The sequence below is a fragment of the Polyodon spathula genome, unplaced genomic scaffold (genome assembly GCF_017654505.1).
Source record: "Polyodon spathula isolate WHYD16114869_AA unplaced genomic scaffold, ASM1765450v1 scaffolds_633, whole genome shotgun sequence".
Lineage (NCBI taxonomy): Eukaryota > Metazoa > Chordata > Actinopteri > Acipenseriformes > Polyodontidae > Polyodon > Polyodon spathula.
Window position 1 is genome coordinate 304,690 of NW_024472122.1, and position 9,851 is coordinate 314,540.

At 43.2% G+C, this 9,851-nt stretch overlaps 1 long non-coding RNA gene across 1 annotated transcript; it reads right to left on the reverse strand.

Moving 5' to 3' along the window:
* Positions 1–1,770: 1,770 nt before the first annotated feature.
* LOC121308291 lies at positions 1,771–8,628 on the reverse strand. The gene is made up of 3 exons (XR_005948496.1): positions 8,341–8,628; positions 5,897–6,317; positions 1,771–5,440 (listed from the first exon to the last, which is right to left on the reverse strand). It is a non-coding gene; the product is annotated as an uncharacterized LOC121308291 (long non-coding RNA).
* Positions 8,629–9,851: the final 1,223 nt, after the last annotated feature.

Genomic DNA, 9,851 nt, shown 5'->3' on the forward strand with positions numbered 1-9,851 from the left:
TATTAGAAGATTTCTGTAAAAAAAACACATATAATGGACAAAGCATTTGTAAATGTTTTCTTTACATTACTCTATCACTTGCTCTACTATTATTGGAAGCCACTGTAGTTTTCCTCCGTAAACTTGGCCAGGACTGAACTTTATGAGAAGTCTAGGATCATGCCACAGCTTCCCAAAACAGCCAAGAATGAAAGGATCAGCCCTATAACGATGTGATAGCTTATTAAACATTTAATGATGTCAAAGTTGTCAAGTTAAACAAGACACAAACTTGGCACCCTAACCAAGTAGTTCCAACTGCAATAAAAATGGAGGACAAGTTTGCCCCAGTCGTGTCTTGTGTAACAGACACTTTTACATGATGTCTTTTCAGGGCTGTATGAAGGAGCTGGACCTTGACCCCTGTGAACTTCAGGGAGAAAAACAATGTTGCCACTAAACTAGCACGGAATGACTTGTGTGTTTGTGTTAAGCAGAGGATTCCAGCTGTCCCGAGCTGTGGCTGCTAGTGAGATGAACGTGGTTTATACTTGCAGTTCACAAGGCAGGATTAGATTCAGCTGATCCCCCTGGGGGGTTTTACAGGGGTAGATGGTGAAAAGTGGTTACATTTTAAAAAACACTTGGCTTTACCCAGAGATAATTAGAGATGGGAATAACTTAAATAGTGAAGGAGCTACTGTATTTATCCATCTATCTATCTAGCTATCTATCTATCTGTCTATCTAGATAGATTTAACATCATATATATCATATATATATATATATATATATATATATATATATATATATATATATATATATATATATATATATATATATTAGCTCTCACTTATGCAAGTATTCCTTATGAAAGCATATCGAAGTGTAATAAAGCATAGTGAAAGCATGGTAAGGCACAGGTAAACATTGTAAAGAATAAGCGAGGCACGGTAAAGCATATGAATTCCCTCTCTTACACAGTAATAATAACTTCATTTTAAATAACAACAACAACAAAAAAACTGTTAATAAAAATTAGGTTAAAATTCTAACTAGGACGAGGTTCCCGGTAATAAAGATGAAATTTTACAAATTGACTTGCTGATATCATCGAACAGTGGCAATCGCTGCCAGTTGTGCTCAAAGACAGAGAGACTTTCCTCTCCGCTGCATCCTGCTCTCGGCTGCAACATTTTGAACAGGTCATTTCATCCTCATTTCATCCAACCCCCCCCCCGCTGGCTCCTGGCTGGAACATGAACCTGTTCCTTGACTTTAATTACTGGACAGGGCTTTCTCTTTCCATCCCATCCAGGACCACTGAACTCAGGGCAGGATTAACTCGTACTGACAAGTTGTTGCCATGCTAGCAGCTGGAGGCGGTCATGGGGCAAGGTCTGCCCATATCCCACGAGGCATTGCTGGGCCCAGCATGCTGGGTTTGGAGGAAGTCCACGTGTCAGCTGCGCTCCATGGCCCCGGAGCAGGGGCATCGTGAGTTGTCGTTATCGCTCCATGTGAAGTTTACTGTCTGTGGAGCGGATTCCTTGATCTCTAGAACAGGACTGCTTAGTACCAATCTTTCCCGTTTCAGGTATTTGTTGATTACTGAACTTAGATTTGGTCACCCAGGCCCAGAAAACACCTGAACATTTACTCACTAATTTTATGAAGCGTTTAATTTTAAATGCAGTGTGTTCCATAAGTATATGAATTGTATTATTATTATTATTATTATTATTATTATTATTATTATTATTATTATTATATTATGTGTATGTTGTTTATTTGATCTTTTTTATATTCGCTTTGACTCGGTTGAAGACTGTTTATGAAGACAAGCCCCTCGCGAATCTTCCCTGCCAGCACACCACGCCACACAAGCACTGCATGATCGACACGGAAGTCTTAGGGAGTCACACTAATTCTATAATCTACTTGGCTTAGCTTTCTGCCGCAGTATACGGCTGGATCTTGGGTCTGGCATCCCATAATCCAGGGCAGGGTTTTCCCCATGATGCCAGTGCTGTTGTCGTGACGCCTCGGTGCGAGAGCAGGGGAAGACAGCACTAAAGAACACCACAAACATTCAGATTCAGAACCATTGCAGCAGTTAAGCTGTCTGCCCCAAAACGACCTTCCGCAGCAGGGATAAGCGCACATCAAACATGTTATAAACTGTACTGTAGTGTATACACCCCCGCCAAACCTCAGCTGTCACAGCAGACCACATCAACCCAGACACCAGGGCTTTCGTACACAGTCTCAGGGCTCTAGATGACATATTTTACAAAGTGAACATTGATGTTCTCAGGGCAGGTTGTAGAATAAAAACAAAGCGAAGGTATGAGTCATTCATACATTTTCAACCCCGCTGTACCAATGCTCTGCAACTATGGGGCCACAGAATTATTGTGCAAATACCAAAGACTTGTACTACTGCATTTCTGCAGCAATGTTCATACCATATCCTCAAACCTCAGTAACGTGCAGACTCAGCGTCTAATTGAAATGATGTTACAGTACCAAATACCGTATCTCCGTGTTGCAGTTGTGGATATTATGAAGTTTAAATGAGTTTTGAATATGTTTCTAGAATACAGCTTGAATTCCTTCTTCTTAATTACAGAGGGAGTGTTCTGAATTCCTGAGCGATGATCTCAGTTTTAATCTGGGGCTTGTGGAGGTTATATTGAAGTGGTTTCATCTGTATCTACTGCAATCTGTAGACATGTGAAGCACAATGAATGGGAAAAAAGACACAGTAAATGAAAACACAGTGATATAAACATGGTGAGCTGCAGAATTACTGCACATTGTTTTCAATTCATTCAACGAGAAGACAAAGATAACAGCATGACAACACTGAGGAACGTGAGAAACCCCTTCAGCCCATCTAAGCTTGTTTGGTTCCTAGCAGCTGATTTTGCTCTCAAAACTTAAAAGGATCCAAGCTGTTCCTCCTCAGCAACACAACTGGGTTACCCATTCCTTACCCTCTCCACTCTGTGTATGAAGTCTCCTTCCCTCTGTCCTAAGTCTATCTCCACTTTATTTCCAGTGGTGTCCTCTGGTCTTGGTTTCCGTATGGCACTTGAAGTATTGATTAATGTCAACTCCTTTTAAGATTTTAAAGATTTCAATAATCCCTTCATAATTCTTCTTTGTTCTAGGCTAAATAGATTAAGTTATTTCAGCTTATCTTCATAAGACATTCCTTTAAGACCTCTGCTCAATGAAAAGCCTGTTTCTATCATCCGTACAGGTGCTTTCGATATTCTGTACCCTCCTCAGGAGTCTCACAGCCTGGCTGCAGTATCTACAGTATCCACACAGTCTAATATAGGTCAATTCCATAGCCCATTTACCAGTCATTCTTAACTCCACCAATGCATGCTTGCCATTTACAGTACAGGGCATCTTAAAGCTGCACGGCCCCACAACCGTGGCCAGCATGTGCATTGCTCTTCCAATTCACTTTGAATTATTTTCTATTTTTTGACTTTTAGCAAAGTTTAAATCACCTTTGTGGCCTCACTAGAGCTCTTATAATCATGTCTAAGCACATCAACCTGTCCCCCTACAACACTGTGCTCCGATATAAGAACTACCACAACTCATCCAGGATTCTAGTAATGGTAGAGCAAACGCCGTCTTTCTTACACCCATTGGCTACCCACTGGTGTACCACATGTACTGAAAGTGTAGACATGGTTCCAAGAGCTCATACTTCTGATTTTTTTTTAATGTTTGATAACTATATTATACATCCAATACATTTTGATATGGTGCATTCAATGTAAAAATAATCAATTTTGCGCATTTCAAGCTGGTATTTTACCAGCGACAGTAGCAAACCCTACTGAAGTTAGAAAAAGGTGGCTGATTTATTCAAGGAAAACCAGGGTAATGCTGCTAGTGCTGTTCAAAGTTGCCGGGGCTGTATATCAGGGATCTGTCAGCGTCGCACGTGTAGACACGACTGTATTTTTAGCACAAGAGGTCAACACCTGGCTATCAGGGTCCTGGGAATGATTCCTATATAGAAAGCGCCTGTACGCATGATGGAAACTGGGTTTCCATTCCATTGAGCACAGAGCCCCTTTCTTTAGGCTTCCTGCTGAAAACATGGGGGCCACCAGGAGGTTCAGCATCTGGGCTGCAGATCAGAGTCTACAGATAGAGGAAAGGCATGTGCTCCAATCGGCTTTTCAAACACTCAGCGTGGAAGTTAATTGTAAACGATTGGTACTCAGGTGTATAGGTGAAGTGAAGGACAGCTTTTCTTATTTTGAAATCGACACATTAACGCAGAAGATAATTGCCATTGATTGGTACACAATCGTTGTAAAGACTTGTGGCAATCAGGAGATCCCTGATCCATAAGAGAATCACAAATCCATCAGTGGAAGTCAATACAAAGTGTACATAATGATAGGTAAAGTGTATGTGGAAGCTTACATACCTTTACCTTACCTGGTCCCCAGAGTCAACCTAACAAGCACCTTTCAGGAAAATGCATAGATACTGTACCTGCCATCAGATGCTCTAGTTGCTTTGGTTTGCTCTGGAAGGCAGTGTGTTGATGGAGTGGCAGGGCTGGACTGTGGAACCCTGTTGACAGGTGTGCTGGTGGGGGGGTGGGCTGTGTTCTCATTCCTCGCATACCTGCCTCTCCCCCGAGGATTGAGGAATGACGACTGAGTGGCTCTTTAATAGCAGCTTCATACCCAGCTGATGCTGTGTTGAATAAATGGTGACATTCTTTCCCCTCTTCTGGAGAATAACACTGTCTTTGCGGCTTTTTATAGACAGGGTTAAGGCAGGGAAAACCAGCTGTGGTGTATTAAGAAGGTTTTGGACAGGAGATGGTGATGTCATTCTCTTTGGCAATAAATGGCACTGCAGCGGCATGGAGTGGTTCTGTACTCAGGGGCCACAGTAGCAGAAGGACATCTTCAACGGTTTGTAATCTAAGCCTGTATTCGAGTGTGTGCACAATTTCAAAACGCCATACCGGGGAACAGCAGATCTTTTCTTTAAGGGCAAAGGCACATTAAAAACAGCAGATAGGTTTCATTCATCTGGAGCAATGCAGGACCGTACCAACCCCCCCCCCACTCCCCTGTGGCTTGACTTGGTGTGCTGCCTGTCAGAATGGCACAGGGTGTTCTTATGACAGAGCACTCACTTAATGTTATGCAGCTGAGCTCACCCACAGGCATGAGTCAAGGATTCCCGTGGTGTCATCGGGAACCTTACAGTGTGGGAATGCTGGATGGATAAGGGCCAGTGCGGTTTCTTCTGAACAAACCAACCCCGTGCACCACTGAGAGCCAAACACGGGCCAAGGTGTGTGCTTCAGAAACAGCCACGTCGAGATCCACGGAGGAGAGCAGCATGCCTCCAGACAAAGTGAACTGCCAGGGCTGGCTCTCCGTGCCAGAAGCACCTTGAACTGAAAACAAGATACAAAAAACAGAACATTTACTTTTCTTGAAAGTTACATATCCTGCAGCAAATCAGTCCAGTCAACCAGTATATACGTTCCTTTACTGCAACAACTCCCCACAACATCTCCAGAGACGGTCAGTAGACATCATCCAATCCCACCACCAAGCCAACTACTGCTTCCCAGGAGCTTGACAGTAGATTCTGGAGAGCTACCAACCTCTGGAGGTGTTTGCTTATGCTCACCCAGCACCTGGCCAGTAGGGGCCGCTGTAGAGCAGTTGCAGTCCCTACAGATTTTTTTAACCTCCCCAATATGGGATCCTAATATCTAAAGACTGGGTTATTAAATCTATGCAAGATAAGACTAGCCTTCTGTTGCCTTGTTTTCAATTTTCAATAACATGGAATCAGTGCCAGACAGCGTGGCACCACTGTGCAATACGTATTCTAAGTCCATTACCTGTGCTAGTAAGGCTGTAGTTTGCTGATGGCACTGCTAGAGGTTCTGCAGGGTGATACACTGGGATTTTAATGGAATCCCAAGAGAGTTGATTCTCAGGGCACTGACAGCATCTTGTTTCTTCGTGTACTTGCTTTGCATGCGTCGCTTTTGCTTCAGTGCATTCAAATACCCCGAGGGGATTGCCTGGTAAAGGTGTGGCTGCATGGCATGCAGGAAGAGTCAGGGGAGTGCTAAGTTGCCGATCTTGGCTGGGGATCCTAACGGGAGGTTGGAGTTGCCTAGCAGGTTGGCGTGGACACATTCAGGGCTCCTCCAGGACCCTGCACATGCAATCAGCTTGGGGATTGGAGGATGTCTACTGAGCTTCAGTTTCTTGAGTTGTTGCGGTTGATGTGAGGAGGGGACTGGATTGGACATTCTACATTGGGGAGAAAAGCAGGGGTAAAATACTTTGACACAAAGAAAACTCTTTAGCAATGTAAGATTATGCACGCTAGGAACTAGCATGTTCGTGGGAATGGGTAATGATTGGAAACAGGGTTATGCGGTCAAAAAAGAGCTACTCTGAAGAAATACATTCAACAACATAAATACAGGGACATAGGTGCGATTAAGCAATAAAACAAAGTCTGGAAAGCTAAGAAAAGAACGCTAGAAAGGTTGCTGTAACTCAATCCAGCTTTTAAGATATTTTTTACTGTAGTTTTCAATTTAGGGCAAGGATCATTTCCCTGTACAGCGCAGATTCAATTATGAAAATATTGACATAAATTCAGAGTGCTGGTTCAAAGGGCTTGCCTGTAACATGAAGCCTGCTGTTTATCCCTGTCAGTGCTGGATGATATTTCTTTGAGCGAATTATAGCTGGAACGGGCGTTGGCTATTTTCTTAACACTGCAACAGGGCAACAAAGCCATTGGGAGGAAGGACCCCAGGTTTGACCTCTGCCCTTCCCTTCCAAGATAACCCAAATTCAGGACAGACAGACAGACACACCCTGCGTGAGAAAGTGCAAGTGACAGGAGAGACACGAACTCCAACAGCTCAACTAAACCTGCCCACCCCATCTGGAGGAATACAAGATATTTAACAGCATTAGATCCACACTTCTGCAATAGTATTCAATACATATACTTGTTAAAACAAATGGTATGATAGTTTGAATAAGTTTGTTAAATGCTTGTTGTTATTGTACGGTGTTCCAATCTCACATTCACAAAATTGTGTGTTCCATGCATGTAGTAGAGTAAATATTAATAAGTGGTGACTACAGTGAACCTGCATGTAGTTCATTGACCTGCATTTTGAAATGTGACCGCATTGAGTTTGCTCATGAAAGGTGAGGGACAGAGCCCTTGGTGTGAAGAAAGCGCATCTCAGCCATGACCCTATCACCCCCTGCTGTCCAGTCCCGGATTCTTCTCTACCTGTTCACTAAACCGCATTGTGGGGTGGCTTTGTGGAGTGTTGAGACTCCACCAAACTTATTGATTGAATCAGTCCTGTGAGAGAGGGCTCCGGCACACTAGTGCCAAACTAGATTTGGTGGGTTTTAGTGGGGTTTTTTTGTCTTTTACTCATCCACAGCATTACAGCCTTGTGGTCCCGCAAGATATCAGGAGCCAGTTGGATGTATGAAGTGAATTTAGTGCCCGCTTATATGCACAATCTAAAGAGATTTAAGTTATCTGTTTGAAGAATCGAGTCCAAAATCCTCAACGTATTCTGCATGTAAATCAGGCTGGGCATTTAATCAGAGTAAAATGCATCGGTCCAGAAGCATTGATTTCTCTAAACCCCATTGAGTCGGGCATGTAAACTCATTTCAAAAGAATCCATTACAGAAGGATTGACTCCTTGTAAAACATAGCACATGACTTAAAGAGTTCATGCTCTGTGAAAGGCACGGTGTAAATGCATGGTCCATTTCTTGTGCTGGAAACAAAATTGCACCTTCTTCACAAGCACAGCTTGGAAATCCTCGACGAGCTTCAGGAGACAAATAGCGTAACGGTTCACAAGCAGGTCAGGTCCCAAGATCTATGGAACAGTATGAATCTACAGGGTAAAAATAAAATTGCTGACAAGTGAAAAACCCTGCTGATTTCACGGTTTAATTGTGCCTTTTATTGTTCAAAAGCTGCCATTCACAGTTTACATCAATATTTTTAGTCCACGGCTTTTACAAAGGCCTGGAAGGTGAAGAAATGTAGATCCGCTAATGAGATTAAGAAGTCTTCCACCACCCCCGTCCCAATGAAAACAGTGACTCAGAGGGGATGGAAAGCTGCCTCGCTGTCTGTACAAACCTGCTTGTGCAAGGTGCTGACCCGACAGATGAGATGGTTAATAACAGCTTTAAAAATACAAACTCTGCATTTAAAAGAGCGACAGAACCCAGGCTTTTTCTGTGGGGTTCCCTTGCAATTTCTTGTACTTACATTTGACTGCATTCTAGTTCCGCCACAATTGTTGCTAGCTGCTACCTTCTCACTTCTTGTTGTGAAGGTCAGCCACACTTCCATCGCCGAGCCTCGCTCCCTCACTCCCATCTTCACTCTGCTGCACTGTGTTTCCACCCTCTTGCCCAGTTTGATAAACCATTCCAGCACATTTTGTACTCTGTCACGACAAAGTCATTTATCAGAAACACCACACAGGCTGTCTCTCTTAAACCATGTCATTATATTTATCACCCAGATATTAGCAGATAGAAGCAAATTTTTTAAAAAGCCAAACCATGATAACTAAGGCAAATGCATGCTATAACCATGGGAAAAGCATGCCAATTTACCTTGATAAACTATTGTATGGGTAACAAAGCTAACAAGAGGTGAGAAAAATGATAAATCCTTCTTTTAATCTGTATGATATACACAGCCATACAAGGGCAAGCCTAAGCGCTGTCGAAAATATGGTTATAGGAGCATTAAATGGGAATCAGCTGAGATCGGGCATCCACTCCACTGGCAATTCCAAGAGTCAGGAGTTCTATCTGAGGTCAACTGCTACTGTTCAGGCAGCCACAAGGGGGTGGGCTTCCCAGGATGCAGGGAGGCCATCATGCTATAACCCTTTTATGGACAAATCAATGGGAATCAAAGAACGAGGAGTAACTTCAATCATGTGGGTCTTACTTGGAAGCATCTGATTTCCAAGGGGGTCCCGGAAGACAGATGCAACAGCACGCAATCACCCCTGTAAGGAAATCAACAGCACACAATCACCCCTGTAATGAAATGATTTATAAATCTGCCCCAGGTAGACCTTCTCTTGCCCAGTTAAAGCACCCTTCCTTGAATGACGTTTGGGAGAGCTGGGAGAGCCAGGATGGGCGTCTCAGACAGTCCAAGCTGCTCACCCTTTGCTCTCCTCTTGACCTTGACCTCACAGTGTAAGGGCATGAGACTTCCTTGTGCCACTGGGGTCCTGGAGCCTGTTTACCCACATCACTTCCTCCCATTTCTCTTCGGACACACACCCTCACTGCTCTGAAGGAAGATCGTGCTTGTTTTTTTCATTTCTCTGCCACAGCCCAGGAAAGGAACAACTTTCCTTTCCCTCGTCGAGGTGGAACAAGTTGCCTCAAAAGGTCCCTCAAGTTTTCAAACCCATTTTTCTTTACACATTGTGTGTCAGGGGGTCCCATTCATCTGATCTAAATACTTTGGTCACTTAAAGAAGGGGCCCTATTTTTAATATCTAAACGGTGGGGATATTCTTCACTGTTCAGACCAATTGAATCGAATCCATGTCTAAACAAAAATCAAATAATAATGGTACGCAGACTCTAGCTAGGTTAGCTGTTCGGGGGTCCTAGCCATTATCCTATAAGTATCAACATATGAAGATGTAACTATGAGAAGACTGTCCTGTCTGATAATGAACGACAGCTGCACCTACATGTCTATTGCAGGTTAACTGCTGTAGATTACTACTGTATTTTCAATAT